This window comes from Lactuca sativa, chromosome 3 (genome assembly GCF_002870075.4).
Source record: "Lactuca sativa cultivar Salinas chromosome 3, Lsat_Salinas_v11, whole genome shotgun sequence".
Classification (NCBI taxonomy): Eukaryota; Viridiplantae; Streptophyta; class Magnoliopsida; order Asterales; family Asteraceae; genus Lactuca; species Lactuca sativa.
In genome coordinates, this window is record NC_056625.2 from 66,803,878 (window position 1) to 66,824,833 (window position 20,956).

The 20,956-nt window shown below is 34.6% G+C and overlaps 1 long non-coding RNA gene across 1 annotated transcript; it reads left to right on the forward strand.

Moving 5' to 3' along the window:
- The first annotated feature begins 368 nt into the window (after positions 1–368).
- LOC122197006 (uncharacterized) lies at positions 369–1,466 on the forward strand. The gene is made up of 2 exons (XR_006189780.1): positions 369–502; positions 647–1,466. It is a non-coding gene; the product is annotated as an uncharacterized LOC122197006 (long non-coding RNA).
- The last annotated feature ends 19,490 nt before the right edge of the window (positions 1,467–20,956 follow it).

The following is a 20,956-nucleotide window of genomic DNA, read 5'->3' on the forward strand; positions in this document are numbered from 1 at the left end:
CTAAACAGTTTCCATCAAGGAGCTCCTTTTGTCTTCATGTGTTTCAATAATTCTTTAAGTTCGAATGCCTTTTGTTTGTTACTACAAAGTTGTTTCAACTTATGTGCAAGTCAATATCAATATGAGTTTCCACTTCACATGCAAACATGGGCTCTTGGGCATAACGAGATGTCCTTTTGTGGCCCTTTTGCTTTGTATCCTTTTACGTTACATGCACATATTCAATATTGAGCATTTCAAATGGCCATTCAAAATGTAGAATATGACTAGTCATATTCTTTATTCGTAAATTAATATTGACTTTGTGTTTGTCGAACTATAGATTCAACACCGTGTGGCAATGTACGTGGACCCATGGACCCATTAGACTGACCTCGCTAGATCATTGATGTTATATAGACTATTGATGCCATTATCTTTGTTTGACACTGTTTATTTAGCGGACCTCCTGAAATGGAAAATGATGGCACCTAATTCTAGGGGTTTTATTAACCGGAAATGAGTAAGTTTTATGTTTGTAACACAATGATAAGACAAATTGTCAAGTTTGTCACATAAGGATCAGATGTTACTTTATATTATATTTTATAGTTTTTATAGAAAATTTGTTAAATGTGACTTGAACATTTGGTGCATTCTCATGGAGCATTTGGAGCACTTAGATGTCAATGGAGCACTTGAGGTTCATGGAGCAAGTGATAAAGAAACGGATCATCTGAGATGGCTTTGGATCATCAGACAAAGGAACGGATCAAGTGACAAAGGAACGTATCCTCCAAAAGGATGTTTGGAGCAACTTGGAGTGGTTTGGAGCAACATGGAGCAACGTGGAGCACTTGAGCAACATGGAGCAACTTGGAGCAGTTGGAGCAACATGGAATACTTGGAGCAACTTGGAGCACTAGGAGCAACATGGAGCACTTAGAGAAACATGGAACACTTGGAGCACTTGGAGCAACATGGATCAACTTGGAGCACTTGGAGCAACATGGAATATCATGTTGCATCATGTAGAAGGAAGTTGTGCCATCCTTGGGGAAGTTGCGCCAAGGTGGTGTTGAGCCATCAAGATGTTGTTGCTCCACCAAGAAGGGAAGTTGCCCCATAAAGATCCTATTGCTCCGTCAAGAAGGGAAGTTACACCATGAAGGAGATGTTGTGCCTTCATGGACCTTCTTGGTATATGATACAACATCTTGATTCCTTTGTTGTGCGATATTGATCCATGTTTGATTAGAAGATGATCATGCTCAAGAAATACACCATGTTGTGCCACCATGATGTATGTTAGGCCATTAGTGATCATGATGCTCCACATGTGCATCATGTTGCTCCATTATGGTTACGGTGATCCATCATGTGCGTTTATGATGCTCATGGGTTGTATGACATGGACGGATATTCTAGAAGATGTTGCATGGCAGAATATAATTGCTTGTCAATGTAATGCCCGCAGATTCGGACTAGTCAATTTATAGATAATAAGCGTTAAAAATGACTTTTTGATAGAAGATTATTTAGAATAAATAATCTTAACAAAAGTTATCGTATATATCACAAGGATTCCGTACATATAAAGAATGCCGAAATACGACTTATAACGAAGAAGTTATGACTCGTTGAACTTTCACGATTAAACCGACACGACTACGTGTTTCGTAAAAAGTAAATTTATGATAAAATACTTTTTAGCCTTAGATATCTAAAAGAAATTCGTAGTAGACGTTAAACCGAGAACATATATATAGAGAACATCCAAATCTAACTTCAATAGAGGAAGTTATGATTTTTCTAAGATTCAACGTAGCAGTATACAGCCCGAAAATCGATTTTTAGCCGACACAACCTAAACGAGAATTGAAGATCTCATTAATAGGAGCTAAACGATATAAAGACAGTAAAAAAGGACGTCGGATGACAAACTTATGAATTTTTAACGGACTTTAACTGTCTAAGCCTGTTAAAATAAAACTTCGAAAATAATTTCAAAATTAGCCGACGGAGTCTAAAAGAAAGTTGTAGATCACATCGCTACCTACGTGTGGATATAAAGAACATCAAAAAAACAGAGCTTGTATGCGAAAGTTACGGATTTTAGAAGACAATTAATTTTTGGGATTAACCAACGAGTGACTTGTGTCAAGATCTGGCCAAATACTTCTTCCCCGCGTCTTTGCACGAGATGGTGACACGTGGCATGAGTACGCCCATCATAGCTTGAAGTACGCCCAACATACCCTTGCGTATAGCCCGCGTACATACGAGCTGGCAGCCTATAAATAGAAGGCGTTTTCCCTCATTTCTCCACACCTCTTCACCCATTTCTCTCCCAAACACCCCCAAACCCTCTAAGCCGTTCCCTAGCACCTCCTACGTGTTAGTAGCGAGTCCTGGAGCGCCATAAGGCCCAAAGACGGAGATATTTTGGCTCATAATTTCTACCCGCGCAGAGCCCGGTTCCTCGCTAAACCCCCTTGTAAGTGAGTTATGCATACCATAATTTAACTATAACTTATGTTTAAGTTCATTATCGTTATTATGAACCTATAAACAAGATTTATCAGTGATTCCAATTCGTTATACTGATTGGTCTACTTACGAGGATGATGTCTAGGTTGTGATTTAGTGAGGTGTTTAAAGTGGGATTTCCAAATAGTATACTTCATATACCAAACGGACCCTACCTCCAATATAATTCTACCTGGTTGTTCCTTTCTTTATGGATCTTGATGTAGACTTTGAGTTAATGATGATTCTAGACTAATAATTAGTAGCAATAAATATTAGACTAAAACTGAATGATAATGACACTAGAATACATCAAAGGAAAAGACAGTTGCTAGAAGCAAAGCGTTGCCCAAATTTTAAGTCGTCACTCTAACAAGTAAGTGCATAATTACTTTCATCTTACACATAGATATGAAGTATTTAATATTAATACATGCTATCTGTGCTTATTATATGTGTTCCTGATATCTATGCTAGATGAACGATTTTTACATGTTTTTCGTGATTTAAACTTTATATGTATTTTTATACCTATAAATATATTGGGTAAAGATGGGTAGATGAATGATGAGAGATGAAACATGATATAGATTATGAGAGTTGAAAGTTGATGAGAAGCCTTGAATTTAACGATGATCCAATCATCTAGCGGAGTATAGATGACGACCACAGACTATTCTAGACAGTCCAATGAAACGCTAGCAGACTCGCAACCTGTAGGTGTTTTTGAACTACATGTTCACCAGATGTACTCTAAAAACCCTGGCAGCTGTGGACTTTGTGCCTTATTAATGAACATTGACTGCTATGGACTTGGTGCCTAATGGATAGCATTGGCAGCTGTACCTAACAGATAACATCGACAACTATGGACTTAATGCCTGTTAGATAAACCCTGGCAGCGATTGACTTCATGCCTATTCCTTAGAAAATTCTTCGGAATAAATATTGAAGAATAGATAACTCTTAGGGTACATCTTTAAGAATAAAGAAGATAATGGCGATGGGTAATCGGGTTAATTGTTGGACATGAAGTATGTGAAGAAACAAATTAACTATATTACTGTTAGTCGAAAACTCTGTGTACGAACCAGGTTTTCCAACATGACCCACTCAATTTATTTGTATCACAGGTATCGTTGCGAAGATACATTACACTGAGAGATTAAAACTGATGTAAATCATTAATGTAAATGAATGTAAGGTCTGTTTATGCTTATGTTTCTGTATTCAAAATGACATCCCAGTGTTTTCATATAAATAAAATACATTTCTTTGGAAATGCTTTAATAATATATTTATCATATTTTTTGGGACAAATTCTGAAATAATATTCTTCAAAAAGGATACTCTGATTTTGGAATAAGCATAAATAATTGTTTTCCTAAAATGGTCGTGAATTTGGGGGATGTCACAGTTGGTATCATAGCATTAGTTTAAGAGAATTAGGAGTAAGGATTTATTTCTAGACTTAAACTTAGAATGCTAAGCGATAATCGTGAGGAGTATGTATATTATATTTTAGGTAGTACACCTGAATTGACAAAAGCACTAGCTTACTTTAGGATTAGATGCCTAAATTGCTTTTATGTGCTAAATGATTTATGCTATAAGATGCCTTGTATGGTTTATGATGCTATCGTTTGATCAGATCTATGTCTATTGTCGACCGGATCTGGAAGTTTATGTGTTTAGATTTCTAAACATTTAATTTCGGTATTAGAACTGGCATATAACTTTTTGGAGTGATAAAGAGATTTATACATCTATTGTAAATAAAGCTTTCCTGTCTTAATTCTCTTCACTATACTCCGAAATTCTAAATTGGCACATAGATCGACATGGTGAGAACTCAAAGTAGATTAGGAGATGGTAATAAACAGTCTGAGCCATGAGTGATTGAGCGTGCACCAGAGGTAGAAGCTGCACCCGAGCCAATCATAATGGCAAGAGTCCAGACAATGATTCGGGTTATGATGGTCGAGCAATAGGATGAGACGAGAGAAATGTTCCTTAATAATAGGTATGAACCTACTATACCCGTTGTGCAACTCGAAATGGATGAAGAACTATCGGAAGAGGGAAATTACAATCATATGGTGAGTCAAGCTGAACCCCGAGTGGTAAGGAGGAACGACCCGGACATAGAGATTGATAGGGATGGGAGTATGTATAATAAATTTCTGGGTGCCAAGCCACCAAGTCTTTCTAGAAGCCCGAAGCCAGTAGAGATCATGGACTGGATCTTCGAGATGGAGATGGTATTTGAAAGTTACAATTCCAGCAACAAGCAGAAAACTGTCTTTGCAGTCAGCCAACTAAAGAATGGAGTTTTAAGTTGGTTGAAGTTGTTGGCAGATACAATGCCATGGGGAAAAGCCCTGAGGATGTCTTGGGAAGCATTCATGGAGTAGTTGCAAATACAATACTGCTCAGAGGTATATTTGATAGACCAAACAACGAGTTTCAGAACCTGAAGAAAGGAAAGATGAGTTTTGATGAGTATGCCACCACATTCACCGAGAAGATGAAGTTATTACCCTACATGGTGCCGACTGAACTCTCCAAGATAAATGGGTTTGCTTATGGATTACCAGCGGACTTTGGTGCAATGGTAAAAATGGCAACTACTTTGAGGACAACCATTAGAGCAGCCAAGAATATAGAGATCCATCTTAGGAAAAAAGGTCTGGAAAGAGCTGAGGTAGGGGACAAGAGGAAGTTTGAGGGGTCTTCAAGATCCGACAAGAAAAATTGGTTCCTGAAATATAACCCCAACAACAAGAGGTATGGGGATTGAAATGAAGAAATGTGGTGTGAGAAGTGCAAAAAAAAGTACTATGGGAGATGCTACGGAGAAGTGACTTGTTATAAGTGTGGGAGAATCGGTCACTATTTCGAGGATTGTACATTTAATGATAAGGTATGTTAGGGATGTGGAGACAAGGGGCATATGTCAAAAGATTACCCGAAGAAAAATAAAGCAGCAAGGCGAAATGCGCTGCCGAATCCAAAGGCAAGAGCATTCCAGATGATCCTTATTGAAGCAGGCGACAACGCAAGGGATCAGGAATAAGGATCTATATATATCTGAAGATTGAGATATAAAGTAGCCATATGGATAGTATCATGTGGTGTAGCCTAATATAAGAGGCATAATATGCAGTGAACTTGAATATCTATGTAAGAGTTTCAAGAAGTAATATAAGCCTTATTTATGTTATTCGATGTGTTAAATGACTACGTGAAATTCTTGTATGGTGACTTGGAAAAAATGAGAGGCAATACTTAGGCGAGTATGAGTAGGTGTGAAAGGTAGTAGATGGCTATACTATCGGAAGCACATGAATCACACTTGGATCAGCGAAAGTCACATGGTTACTAAGGCGCTAGTAATTGATTCTGTTTTGTCTGTCGTTACCATCATTTCGGTAATGACTAAAAAGATAATTGTTATTCCGTCCCTAGTAGTCATATCAAATCGAGTACGACTAAGATAAGTATGCTATGTGGTTTAGAGAACCAAGTTCGATGTAGCATCTGACTTAAACCAAAGGATTGAAGTATAAGATAATCGAAGCAATCAATAGAAGCATCGTAATCACAATTAAGGTAAGAAGCATGTAGCTAGAAGTGTTATATGCTAGAATGTGATTATATCACATTAGAACATGAAGGAAGGTATATTCCATTCTAGAATCTGACTCAAAAAGAACTGAGTCTAAAGCGTTGCATCATATGATGAGATGTCATTAGAATAGGACCCATCGGTCTGTTATGGTAATCGAAGTGAATAACTTATCTTAGGTTAAGTCTGTTTAAGAAAGACCAACAATCTCCAATAAGGATCGAGTTTATAACTTGAAGGTTACGATTGAAAGTCCACATAGTACGAAGAACGGGTGCAAGATTGAGCACCACCAGCAGTCAAGAGGTCCAAGAGTTAGATTGATGTGTGTAAAACCCACTAGTTTTAAACCTACTTTTAATTATCAAATAACACACAAAAGGCAGTGAACCTATCAATTGTGGTATAGTTCAAGCAAGTAGGGTATCGAACACAGGGAACGGCAAATTAAATACTAAAACCTAATTTATCTAATTTAACTAATAAGTAGTGGTTTTCTCTAGTTTTACAAGACTAGAAACTTACTAATGATTACTTGTTAAGCTAGAAAACAAAGACTTGACTAGATTCAATAACGGAGAAGTACTTCTATTTAGTTCAACTTAATTGATCCTATGGTTGATTTCAAGGTAAAAGTGCAATGGATTAATTCTTTTGCTAGTTACCGATTCAATTGATTAATTCCGTATTCACTTCATTAATCCTTAGCAAATAAATCAATTTAAACAATGGCCAGTTGTCTATTTCAATTAGATTTACTAGATATAATATTCGGGTTAAGGTAGACTTGCAATAGCTAATTAATTTATCTTTTAATTAACTTCTTGTTTAATGGTCATCTCACAAGCTTGCACATAAATTTACTTGATTTTCTTATTAATCCTAGTTTCATGTTCATTACACTAGACATATGACAAAAAGTGTTCACTAAACATATGAGATTGATAACTAATAGATGTTCATGCTAATTAATTATCTCCCTATTAACAGAAAATCAATTGTCATTCATACACAAGGTTCTTTAGCAAGCTAAAATAACTAAATTAACCAACATAGAATTAATCCTACCAAGAATCAAACCATATTACGAATTTCGTATCCCCAAATAGAAGTTTAAAGAATTTAGCTCATAACTAAGGTAAATAACAGCAAACAAATAAGTTCAAGTTGCTTAATCATGTTGACAAAACAAAAGAAACAAATAGAATGGTGGAATTATGCCTTAATTACTCCCGGAATTGGATTCTAGCTTCCTTGGTCGACTTCTAGGGTTCTTCTGGCTTCTTATTCGCAGCTAAGCACTTCTGAATCGTCCTGGAACTTCTTTCTTTCGATCTGTGGAATTATCTTTAAATAAGCGGTCCGACTCGTCGAGTCAAGTGGTGACTCGTCGAGTCCCTCTCACATTCTACGTATCGCGATAACTATCTGGGATCCCGAGTCATTATCCTTCTGATTCCTCGACCGGACTCGTCGAGTAGCTATCTGACTCGACGAGTAGAAGCTTCTTTTTCAGTGTTTTCCTTCTTCATTCCACTCTCAATCTTCTAACCGCTTCTCTTGCTTCCTTTTACTCCCGAGCTTCATCTTTGGACTGAAAAACATAATTTAACACTTTTAAGTACCTTTTGTCCATAATATGCGATAATTTAGCTAATATATGAATAAAAAAACTATACTAAATACACACTAAATATGCACATATCATAGATACTCATTTGAAAAGGCATAAAAGTAACGCTTATTACCTAGGATGAAAATATAGCATATGGAGTCATTATACAAGCCCTGTTTTGTTGATGATTCCGGGACGTAATCGTCCTAAGGGCGAGATAAATCTAATGTCCGCAGATCCGAGTTAATCAATTTAGAGATAATAAGCGTTATAAATGACTTTTTTGATAGAAGATTATTTAGAATGAATAATCTTAACCAAAGTTATCGTATATGTTACAAGGATTCCGTACATATAAAGAACGCTGAAATCCGACTTATAACAAAGAAGCTATGGTCAGTTGAAGTTTTACGATTAAATAGGCATGGCTCCGCGTATCATAAAAAGTAAATTTCTCGATAAAATATATTTTATACTTAGATATCTAAATGAAAGTCGTAGTAGACGTTAAACCGAGAACATATATATATATATATATATATATATATATATATATATATATATATATATATATATATATATATATATATATATAGAGAGAGAGAGAGAGAGAGTTAGGTTCATATATAAACACTAAGTATTGTGTGAATGTGTGACAAATTGTGGACCAATCACCATCTAAATGTATTATTGGAAGTTTACATACAATTTTTTTAATAATCAAAAATAAAATTTAATACTTATGGAAATTCCCTTAAATAATTCGTCAGTTATAAAAGCTTCATCTTCTTAACGCTTTCACGATTTCTTCACCACAAGAAGAATATATCTATAATTTGAACATGTTTTATTGATACATATATAAATAATGGTTTTTTAAAGCGTCTGAAGAATGTTATGTTGGTATTTTTCTTCCAGGCCTTCTTCCCAATAGTCATCTTCATAAAAAAAAAACCTCTAAATTTAATTAATCAGATAAAATTCTTAATTTTTACTCTTTATTTGCATTCATAGATATCATTTTGATTTTCTTTTATGTTATGTTTATTATTTAGTCATTTTGATTCTATTAGAATGCGCACAGATACATTGACCGTACTGTAATTGATTCGAGGAAGAACACTGTTTTTTATTCTGTAAGAATGTTATTCCTTTCATTCTTAGAGAATAGTAACATATTGTTTTTTGTTTTTAAAGAACGTCATGCTATAATTGAACTTGTATCCAAATCTTTTAACATATATTCTGAAAGAATACAAACATACATATCTATTACCTACGTATTGATTTTTTTCTCACGAGAATAGTTGTTTAGTGGTTAAAATATATTTATCAATCAGTACATTCTTAAAGAATTAACTTTGAAACTTAAAGAATGAACTCTAATTCTTCAAGAATGTCGTACTAGAATATCATTCTTAACCATTCTCGTCATCAATCATGAAACTTTAACTAAAAAAATTGATTCCTAACCATTGTCGTGCTATATCAGAATCTTTAATTAAAAAAAATCAATTATTAACCATTAATATTGGGAAATCGTCAAAAATATATTCACTTATATTCATGTATTATTAATGAAATGTATGTGTAATAATGAATAAATGTGAAGAAGTAAAGCACTAAAGCCCAATTATTTCAAGAATGTTATTATAATATACATATAAATCTAATATTTTTTAAGAATATTTCTAATAATCGGTAATTTAAATTTTTGATGAATGCATACATTTATTTGGTGATTCATAAAAAATATTAATTTTAATATTTAATTGTTTGATTTTTTATTATTTAATTTGACTTGTTTTGCCTAAAATAAATAAATAAAGGTAATGTTTATTTCTCTCTCTTATTAAAATGTCATATTTTTCATTAATATGAATTTAAGTGTAGGTTATATAGTAAATGGTATCTCATGTTAATAACATGCACCCTAAGATCACAACCTTTCATTCTTTTAATCTAGTGGCTAGAATTTGGTTATACATTCACACAATATTTGTGATTCATATTTGATCCTAACCCTATATATATATATATATATATATATATATATATATATATATATATATATATATATATATATATATATATATATATATATATATATAGAACGTCCAACTCTAACTTCATTAGAGGAAGTAATGATTATTCTAAGATTCAGCGTAGTAGTATATAGCCCGAAAATCAAATTTTAGATCGATCGATTTTTAGCCGAAACAAACTAAAATAAAATTAAACATCTTATTAATAGGATCTCAACGATATAAAAACAGTCGAAAACGGACGTCAGATGACAAAATTATGAATTTTTAATGGACTTTAACTGTCTAAGCCTTTTAAAAAATAGAAGGCGTTTTCCCTCATTTCTCCACACCTCTTCACCCATTTCTCTCCTAAATACCCTCAAACCCTCTAAGCCTTTCCCTAGCATCTCCTAGGTGTTAGTAGCGAGTCCCGAAGCACCAGAAGGTCCCCGAGAATAAGAGCTTTTGGCTCAGAAGTTCTACCCGCACAGAGCCCGGTTCCTCGCTAAACCCCCTTGTAAGTGAGTTATGCTTACCATACTTTAACTATAACTTATGCTTAAGTTCATTATCGTTATTATGAACCTATAAACAAGATTTATCAGTTATTCCAATTCGGTATACTGATTGGTCTACTTACGGGGATGATGTCTAGGTTGTGATTTAGTGAGGTATTTAAAGTGGGATTTCCAAACAGTATACTTCGTATACCAAACGGACCCTACCTCCTTTATAATTCTACCTGGTTGTTCCTTACTTGATAGATCTTGATGTAGACTTTGAGTTAATGATGATTCTAGACTAATAATTAGTCGCAATAAATATTAGACTAAAACTTAGTGATAATGACACTAGGTTACATCAATGGAAAAGACAGTTGCTAGATGCGAAGCGCTGTCCAAATTTCAAGTCGTCACTTTAATAAGTGAGTGCATAGTTACTTTCATCTTACACATAGATATGAAGTATTTAATATTAATACATGCTATCTGTTCTTATTATATGTTTTCCTGATATCTATGCTAGATGAACGATTTATACATGTTTTTAGCGATTTAAACTGTATATGTATTTTTATACCTATAAATATATTGTCTAAAGATGGGTAGATGAATGATGAGAGATGAAAGATGATATAGATTATGAGAGTTGAAAGTTAATGAGAAGCCTTGACTTTAATGATGATCCAATCACCTAGCAAAGTATAGATGACGACCACAGACTATTCAAGACGGTCCAATGGAATGCTAGCAGGCTCGCAACCTGTAGGTGTTTTTGAACTACGTGTTCACCTGATGTTCTCTAAAAACCCTAGCAGTTATGGACTTTGTGCCTTATGAATGGACATTGGCTGCTATGGACTTGGTGTAATGGATAACATCGGCAGCTGTGCCTAACAGATAACAACAACAACTATGAACTTAGTGCTTTTTAGATAAACCCTAGCATTGGTGGACCTCGTGCCTATTCCTTAGGAAAATCCTTAGGAATAAATATTGAAGGATACATGATTCTTAGGGTAGATCGTTAAGTATAAAGAAGATAATGGCGATGGATAATCAGGTTAATTGCTGGACATGAAATATGTGAAGAAACAAATTAATTATATTACCGTGGATTGAAACCCTTTGTACTCACCGGGTTTCCCAACCTGACCCACTCAGTTTATTTGTATCACATGTATCGATGCGAAGATACATTACACTGAGATATTAATGGAGATGTAAATCATTACTGTAAATGAATGTAAGGTCTGTTTATGCTTATGTTTATGTATTGACGATCACATCCCAATGTTTTAATATAAAGAAAATACATTTCTTCGGAAATGCTTTGTTAATATATTTGTCATATTTTTTGGGGCAAATTCCACTATAATATTCTTCCAAAAGGATATTCTGATTTTAAAATAAGCATAAATATTTTTTTTAAATGACTGTGAATTTGGGGCTGTCACAGTCACCATTCATGGGCCTATGGGCCAATGGGCTTGGCCTATTAGGGGTTTAGGTCTAGTCCCTCAAGTATAAATAGAGATGCATGGAGAGTCATTTGAAGCGTCTTGTGTCTTGTATCTTCTATCCTTAGTGAGTAGGACAAATATGTGCCGAATTGTACTTCTAACCTCTATTTGTGATCTCCGAAATAAAGAATACACCCTCCTACCCATGGATGTAGGTCACCTTGACCAAACCATGTTAACATTGTGTCTTTGAGTGCTTATACGTTTTCTTGTTATCTACATTAATTTCTAACAAGGGTCATCAGAACTTGGCAAGTGACATCAAATTTGTTCTGAGTCTTGAAAAGTATCGTCTGTTTTCCCTTACAAATGGTATCAGAGCTGCGGTTGGTAGTCTGTTGATTGAAGATGGCATCTCACAAGTTTAATTTGGAGAAGTTTGATGGTTCGAATGATTTCACTTTGTGGAAGGTGAAGATGAAGGCTCTTCTAGCTCAAGAAGGATGCGTAGCGACACTAGTAGGAGAAGCGAAACTGCCAAAGACATGGCAACTTAAAGGAACGTGGATATTCTTGAAAGAGTGCACAACGTTATTCTGTTGAGTTTGACAGACGAAGTACTGAGAGAGGTTGTGGATCAAACGAGTGCTAATGGGCTTTGGGAGAAATTCTGTAACAAGTTTCAAAACATTTCTTAGATGAATAGGTTATACTAGAAGCAAAGTTTTTATACTCTTAGGATATTAGAAAACACCTAAGTGAAGGATCATCTAGATAACTTCAATAGGATCATCTTGGACCTACAAGGTATGAACATAAAGATTAAAGATGAAGATCAAGCGATTATCCTCTTATGTTCACTGCCGAATTCTGATGAGAATTTCGTTGATACCATGTTATATGGTAGGACAACAATCATTGTGAATGATGTGAAGGATTCTTGGATGTCCAAGGAACTGAAAAAAAAGTTTTAGTTGGAGAAGAAGTTTCTAGTTCCGGTTTGTTCGCAGGTAGAGGAAGAACATTTAATAGAGGCGGAGGTAACAAAGGGAGGTCAAGTTCCGAATCCAAAACCAACATCAAATGTCATAACTGCAAGGAAAATGGGCACTTTAGAAGAGATTGTCCATTGTTGAAGAAAGGGAACAATGGTGTTGGAACAAGAAAAAACAATGTTGATGTGGTTCAAGTAAATTCTGATGAAGGGGATGATGGTAAAGTTTTGACAGTTTGTACATCTAGTTCTGCTAATGCTTGGGTCTTGGACGCTAGAGTATCATATCATATGACATCCAATCACGACTGGTTCGACTTCTTCAAAGAGTGGAACAACACAATCAAGACGGGTGATGATTAGGTGAGCAGTATCAAGGGCAGTGGCACGATGCAAATCAAGATGCATAATGGTATGGTCAAGAATTTGGATTGCTGGTTCGTCCCGGAACTTCGAAATAATTTTATTTCTCTTCGAACTTTTGTGAATAATGGATTGAAATATTCTAGTGAGGGTGACTGGTTAAGAGTCTCCAAGGGTGCTCTTGCAGTTATGAAGGGAATGATGAGTCCTCATGGGATTTATATTCTGGATGGCTGTATGATTGGGGGAATGGTGACTGTATCCCAATCCTTGGATCAATATGATGATGAAAGAAAGTTGTGGCATCATAAATTGGGACATGTGAGCAAGAAGGTATTATTTGGTGGAGATGCAATTGGAAAAGCTACACCTAATGAAGCTTGTGTTCAAGAGATACACAGTAGGGTGAAGTTCAGTTCGGAAGGAGATTATCGAGTGTGTTCGGTCAGATCTATGGGGTCCCTCTCACGTGAAATCGCATGATGGATGTCAATACTTTGTGACTTTTATCGATGATTACTCAAGGAAGACCTTGGTGTACTTTCTAAAGACATAGGACCAAAATGAAGTGTTTGGGCGGTTAGTGGAAGAAGATGGTTGAGAAAAAGACCGGGAACCATGTCAGGTCACTCAGAATAGAAAATAGGTTGGGGTTCTTCAAGGCTTTGTTTGATAACTTCTGCAAAATAGAAAGTAGAGTGAGGAATCACACTGTACAACGAACAAAACAATAAAGCGGAGTGACAGAACAGACGAACTAATCAACCAAACATTGGTGGAGCATGCTCAGTGCATGCGATTATATGCTGATTTATCGGGGCAATTCTGGGCAGAAGCAGTCAACACTGCTTTCTATCTAGTGAATAGATCTCCATCAACTGAAATGTTTTGGATGAAAAAAGAAAAAAAATTGTCATAAATGTCTATAGTGATGGGTGTTTTGCGTCGGCAAAAGCCATTTTTGTACTAGTGTTGTGAAAGGTTTTGGATGTGCTAAATGGAGAAATCATATGCAAAATTTTCTAAATACAAAATTTTAAGTCATGTGGTTCATTGTGAAGTCATAAGAGAACACCCAACAAAAGTTATGCTGAGTACTGATCCTCGCACTTGCCAAGGATAGGGCAATTTTTTAGTATTTAGTGATACATCGAATTTTGGTTTATGGTGTGCCTTTATGCATTCGAACATGATTACAGCCTACACATAATGGAAGTCGAAGGTCAAAAAACTGAACTAACTGAACTATCCCTAATGGCAGGCCCGACCTCCATACATGGGCGACATGGGCTCAGGCCCAGGGCAGCAAATTATTAAGGGCATCAAAATTGTCCAGCTAGTTATATGTATAATATATATGACAATGGCCCAAAAACTTAGCCCATGGTGATGATCTGTTTACTGACATCGTGAGAAAGAAAGCTGGGGAGGACGCGCCAATTCCTAGCAATCATCAATCTACTACTCAGAGAGAAACCAAACGCCGCACATGCCTAGAACCAAACGTCGCACATGCCTAGAATCCCACTGGTGTTGCTGTCGATTGGAGAAATCAATTCCTACCTAGAATATGTCCCTCATAAATAAAAAGTAAGAACATATTTCTCTTTTGTTTCCTTCTGGTAGATAATCGATATTATATGGCTCTCAAATCTTAATTTAATCATTATCAGTCGACACTTAGTCAGAAAAAGCAACAATTTCTCTAATCTGGTCCGGTTTTCTCTAATTTGATATAGAAAAAGGCGATTCTGAATTTCTGATTTAGTAGCTCACTGATTTGGGTGTGATTTATTTCTTGTTGGTTATTTAAGAAATCAGATTTAGGTGAGTTCAATCGAAACTTGTGTTTATTTAGGTTTGTTTCAGAAATCTGCTTGATTTATTATTCATTAGATGATCTGATTTCTTCTCTAATTCATTATAGGAAAAAATAGTTAAAGTCCCAAAGAGATTATTCTAAGTTTTCTATTTCATAAATCATATTTCTGTTTCAGTGTTTTAGAAATCAAATCAGATTTCTCCTCTGTTTGTGTTTGTGCCGGATATTGTTGTTTCAGAAATAAGATTTTAGTTAGTTTAATTTTGAAATTTGTTTGTGTTCACTGTTCAATATTTGCTGTCTAAACATTCTTTCTAATTTTTTGTATTATTGTTTATGTGATGTGAAGATAAAAATTCTTTCTGGATCTGAATCTGATTGTAGAGGACTTGTTTCAAGGGAATCCCATTAATAAAAGAAAGTTGAAGTAGCTGTTTGGCACACCCCATCACATGTGGTTACATGGGCAGTGCTCGGGATCCTGGTTGCTTGTATTTGTTGTCAATGTTTGCTTTGGTGTAATCTGAATTCTATGCAGGATTGTTTTATTTTAAAAACTACTTTGTTTGATTTTGGTGGATTAATTAGTTATATATAAAACAAGACATAAGTTGGTATATTATAATCCTAAAAAAATTGCAAAGCAGAAGTTTGTTGTTAGTCTCTTATTCTTCGGTTGAGATCATAAAATAGCAACATATTGTTCTTTAGAATACTAACTCATTTGAATTTTTTAGAAACCTCATCCGCTATTTATCAAGTTTGATATTAATAAAACTAGGGGTGAGCAAAAACCGCACCGCAACTAAAAATAACCGCAAAAACCGCATAAACCGCAACCGAAAAACCGCAACCGCAATAAAAACCGATGGTGAGGTTTTCTGTTTTTCAAAAACCGCAAATTTGCGGTGCAGTGCGGTTATTAATTTCCAAAAACCGCAAAAAAAAAAACCGCACCGCACCGCATATATTATATACAGTTTTTTATCAATAATTAGTTTATTAAATATTAAAAATAAGACAAATTTCATGAATGAAAAACGGATAAAATACTAGAAGACAAAAGTGTTGGTTTTTTCTTATGTTTAACTTTGAAAAAAAGGATGAAATTAGACAATTTTATGATATTTATTGTTAATTACTATTGATTTAACGTTTTTAAGATATTAGTTGTTTGTGGTTTAAGTTAAATAGTTAATTGTCTTATACCTTATGGTTTTTATTATTATTACAAGTAATATGTTTGAACTCTTAAAACTATTTGAGCTCTAAACTGTGGTTAAAAACCACACAAAATAACCGCATCAAATCCATGCGGTTAATAACCGCAACATAGAAAAAATAAACCGCACCGCAAAAATAACCGCTTAACCGCACCGCAAAAATAACCGCACCATGCGGTTTTGAAAATGGATTAACCGCATTTGCGGTTAGTGGTGAGGTTTTGGCTAATAACCGCACCGAACCGCACCGCGCTCACCCCTAAATAAAACAAGACACTAAGTTTTGTTTGATTTTAAAGTTATTGCTTTTTTGTTTATATACATTTTTTATGTATTCGTTTTGTCCATTGTAAAGTACATGTATAAGGCCATAAAAATTTTATTTCGCCCCGGATATCAAAAATCAATGGACCGGTCCTGCCTAATGGTGCCAAGTGCAAGACGTTCGATGATCACTAGAGTCTCCCATATTTCTTTCAAGTACCAAACATTGCACAAGTATAAATAGTCCTTCTCATTAATTTATACAATGTCGAACTACGAATTTGGCAATATGTTTTTGTGCCATATGGGCATTGGGCCACGTCATCATTGTCTTCATTTAATACTGTTGATCTTGGCCGACCTCTTGGAACAACATATAATGACACTTAATAAATTAAAAGGGTTACTTTGACAAGTCTAACAACTAGGACCCATTTGTAATACATGAGAATCAGAATAAAATATCAGATGGTCAAAATCGAATTGACATTTATCGAAACATATTCTTTATATCTTGTTGTATGTGGATATGTGATCATAATCCGTTTCAGGAAATGTGTGTGCTTGATATATGTTGATCGTGGCGATTCATATATAGACACTTGTAAAGGTCAAGGTCATGGCTTTCACATGGGTGGGGAACTTGAAGAATAAATGTCATCATGAATCACCTAAGGTTAGAAGGGCATTCTTGTTGATATATAAAAGTCATTGTATAAACAGATCAGATATGATCATACCAATTTATATCAGACGTTGATATGACCATATGCGTTTTACAAGAAGGAGGTTCGGATTTTGATACAAACATTACATGTTATATATTACTTGATAAAAAAAATATAAAAATGATGTTTTAGTTTCACGAGATCACAGATAGGTATTACCATATAAATGACGATATATAATTTGCTATGTTGGTCGATCTTAACTCCTATATATCACAGGATTAAAACGCAAGAAAAAATAAATTGCATGTAATAATACGAACATTAGTTTCTTTCATTTTAGTATAAAATATATATTGAATAATTAAGATTTATGTTACTAATTAAATATATTGATAATATGAACGTTTTGATTGATAACATTGTTGTAATTAATTAACAGAATTGTTTGAACTGCTAAACAAGAAATTTTAACTAGGTAGGGATCGGAGATGCAAAGATGTTTATACCGTCGATCGACACATTTTATTATAGGGTTACAGCATCAGTTTATCCATTTCATCTCCAAACCTTTCCTCTTACGATTGTTGATCCACATGAAGCTCATCCTTTGAATATCGTCCCCAAAATTAAAAGTAATAGATAGGGATACATCCATCTCTAATTAAATTGTCAATATCAAGTTGGACAATCAAAGGACGAAACTTTGCCAATATAATTTTAATTACATTTGCAATATAATACACAAGCTTTATCAATATAATACACAAGCTTTATCAGTATAATTTTAATATATACATTTGCAGTAGATACATATCCCTCTCTTAATTGTCTTTTATGTATCTTAATTAATGTTAAATCAATTTCCACATTAAGGATCGATTTCATTTTAATTTCAATAATTTTTTGGGCACCAAGCTATTGTAACTTATATGAAGAGTCAAGATCAATATGAGTTGCCAATTCACATGCAAACGTGGGCTCTAGGGCACGATCATCAAACTTGAAGGGATTGGTGTGGCCCTTTTGATTTATACAACTCTTTCCTACATTACATGCACGCATACAAGATTGGGTATTTCATATGGTTATGCAAACACTATAATATGAACAGTCGTTCTCATTTCTTGTTTTTATGGATGCATCTAGACTTCATGCTCTCAAATTCTGGATTCGACATCATGTTTTGGTTTTCTTGGACCATTAAACATCCCTTTAACACGATTTGTATGGGCCATCTCAACACTCGTGTCTGTATATCCACTTAATACGGATTATCTTCGCCGACCTCTTGATGCCACATATCGCAGACACTGAATTGAATGATTCTTCGAAAATTAGACATTGAGTTATCTCTTCTTCTTTTAGTGTACATTAAAGATTATGCTTCTTCCATATGTAATTTAACTTACAAGAACCATTTTGGCATGTTCTATTCATGTTTTCATGTTATATAAATGAACAATCATATTGTTTTGGAAAAAGTAACAAAACAATTTTGTAAACAAATTAGTAAGTGTGGTGTAATGTTTGAAATAAGGTGTATGAAATTTGAGTGCTTAAGATCCTGAAATACACTAAAGATCTTGGACGTGTCCAAGATTCTAGGAAGAAAATAGTGATATTTAGGAAACCTTTGATTAAGAATGTGTTATTCTGTTTTGTAAATAGACATATTGGATATATTTGGGACAAAAATAGTGTTAAAAGCGATTTAACAAGTAAATTCGTGTAACAAATCTCAAGATACCCAAAAAGATACAAAGATAACACAAAGTATCTTAGCAGTTTTGACAGTGGAAACAGATTAACAATCAAATAAATAAGAGAATAAGTTGTTATCGATCAAACAATAGTAAGTAAATGACAATAAATACAAGAACACCATAAATTACGAGGAAATCCCTTAATCCTTACGGGTCTCCACTATAAAACCTCGTAAGGTGATAAAATCACATGCCTTAGAACTTATATTCATCAAAATAAAATTACAAGTGCTAGTTGATCTTAAAGTTGGTGTTAAAGTACTCAAGTGTCGAGAGAATCAGAGTCAAAGTGGCAGTGAGAACATATATGTGATTGATGATCAGCTAGACTTTTATGCATAGTGATAATAACAAATATTACGATGTTCTAAGGATCTTCTTGATCCATGCTTGGCCCAGATTTCTCGATAGTCATCAACGTTCATAAGGCTTTAACCACATATTATTGACCTGGTCCACTCCTTTCTAGTCAAACCTTTAGTTCCTACACAAGATATTACAAGAAACACAACGACAATCCAATATATTGATTAAATTCATGATCTTGGGCTTGTCCGTGATGTTAGTAAAAGTTCAAGATATAAATTATTAAGGTAAAAATTCTACCCATAACAATTGCCCAGAGAAATCTTCAATCCAAGACTGTAGGCATTGGAGATTTATAGATATTTTAGCCATTATGTCATAAAGAGGCGGGGTGAATGTTTAATCTCCTAGGAATTTTGAATTTCAATCAGTCTCCTAATTAAGGATTATAAATTTCAAATTTCTTAATCATTTTACTTGATAGATCAAGCGCATATGTAAGCTTCTTGGATCTTTATCATATCTCGCATTATGGACAAAGCTTTTGTCGTCTAAAAACACAAGAATAAGGGATTTGTCTACGAAGATTTTATTAATATGTGTGTTTTGCCCCGAACCATAAATGAGATTTGTACTTTCTCTAATGCCAAGATTGAGCTCCTTCGATTGGAAGAAAAATTTCTGTCACACCCCAAACCAGAATGGCGGAAACGTTCGGGGGCGGAGGACATCATTTATAGTATCATAACAATGCACAATAGTAAACAAGCAACAACATCATCCATTGCATTAGTAATATAGTTAATACAAGTGTGTTCTATGTAAAGTTGTAAGACACCAAAAATTATGTAATCAAAATAAAGACAAATCTTGAATATGCTATGTCTTCTCAAAACCTGGTCATTTGTACCTGTCGACCAGTGACCTGAGAATACAAGTTATTTTGAAAGAGTTTCAGCATTTAAGCTGGTGAGTTCATAAGTATTTTTGTGTCAAATGTTTGCATTAGTTTGATGAAAATGTTTGTAAGTGTTTTGATGTAAACGTTTTTATACTTCCTAGAAAATCCTATATTTCTACTAAAATGGAAAGTAGTCTTTTACCAAGACCCGACTGTTTTGCATGTTTGTTCTCTCGTAAAAATGTATGTTTTCCCAAGTATATGACTATCTTTACTAGAAAATAGTTTGCATTAATCGATCTGAGAATATCACTATATGAATGTAATGAAAAAATGAAGATATACAGTAGTGTTGTAACGCCCTGTTTATTCAAATAAATTAATAAATGTAAGTCCCGGACTAAGTTGTGAAGAATTTTGAAAGTCGAGGGTTAAAAGTGTACGTTCGGGACTTAAATTGAAAAGATTTGAAGGCTTAAGGGTTTATTGGTGATTTATGGATCTATTATGAAAGAAATTTATGGGTTCAGGGTTTAAAAGGTAAGTTTTGGATGCAATCTGTAAAGATTTCTGTGGGCAGGGTCTATTTGGTATGTTTTGGACTTAGATTAAAAACAAATTAGGGTGGAGGGGCTAAAGTTAAATAATCCGATCATATGTTTGAAATAAGACATGGGATATACCCGTATCCCTTCCCTACGTCACTTCCTTCAACCCTAAACCTAAGAGACCATTTCTTTACTCCAGCCTCCATCACCATGCGATTTTCCTTCAACCGTCATTGATGAAGAAGTGCTCGCCGTCACCTGCTTGGTTGAGTTCGGCCGCCGCAACATCTTAGCCCCCCGATGTCGCCGACCCAAGACAATCGTCGAGATTTCAGCCAATAGCAATGAAGAGCCTTTCGT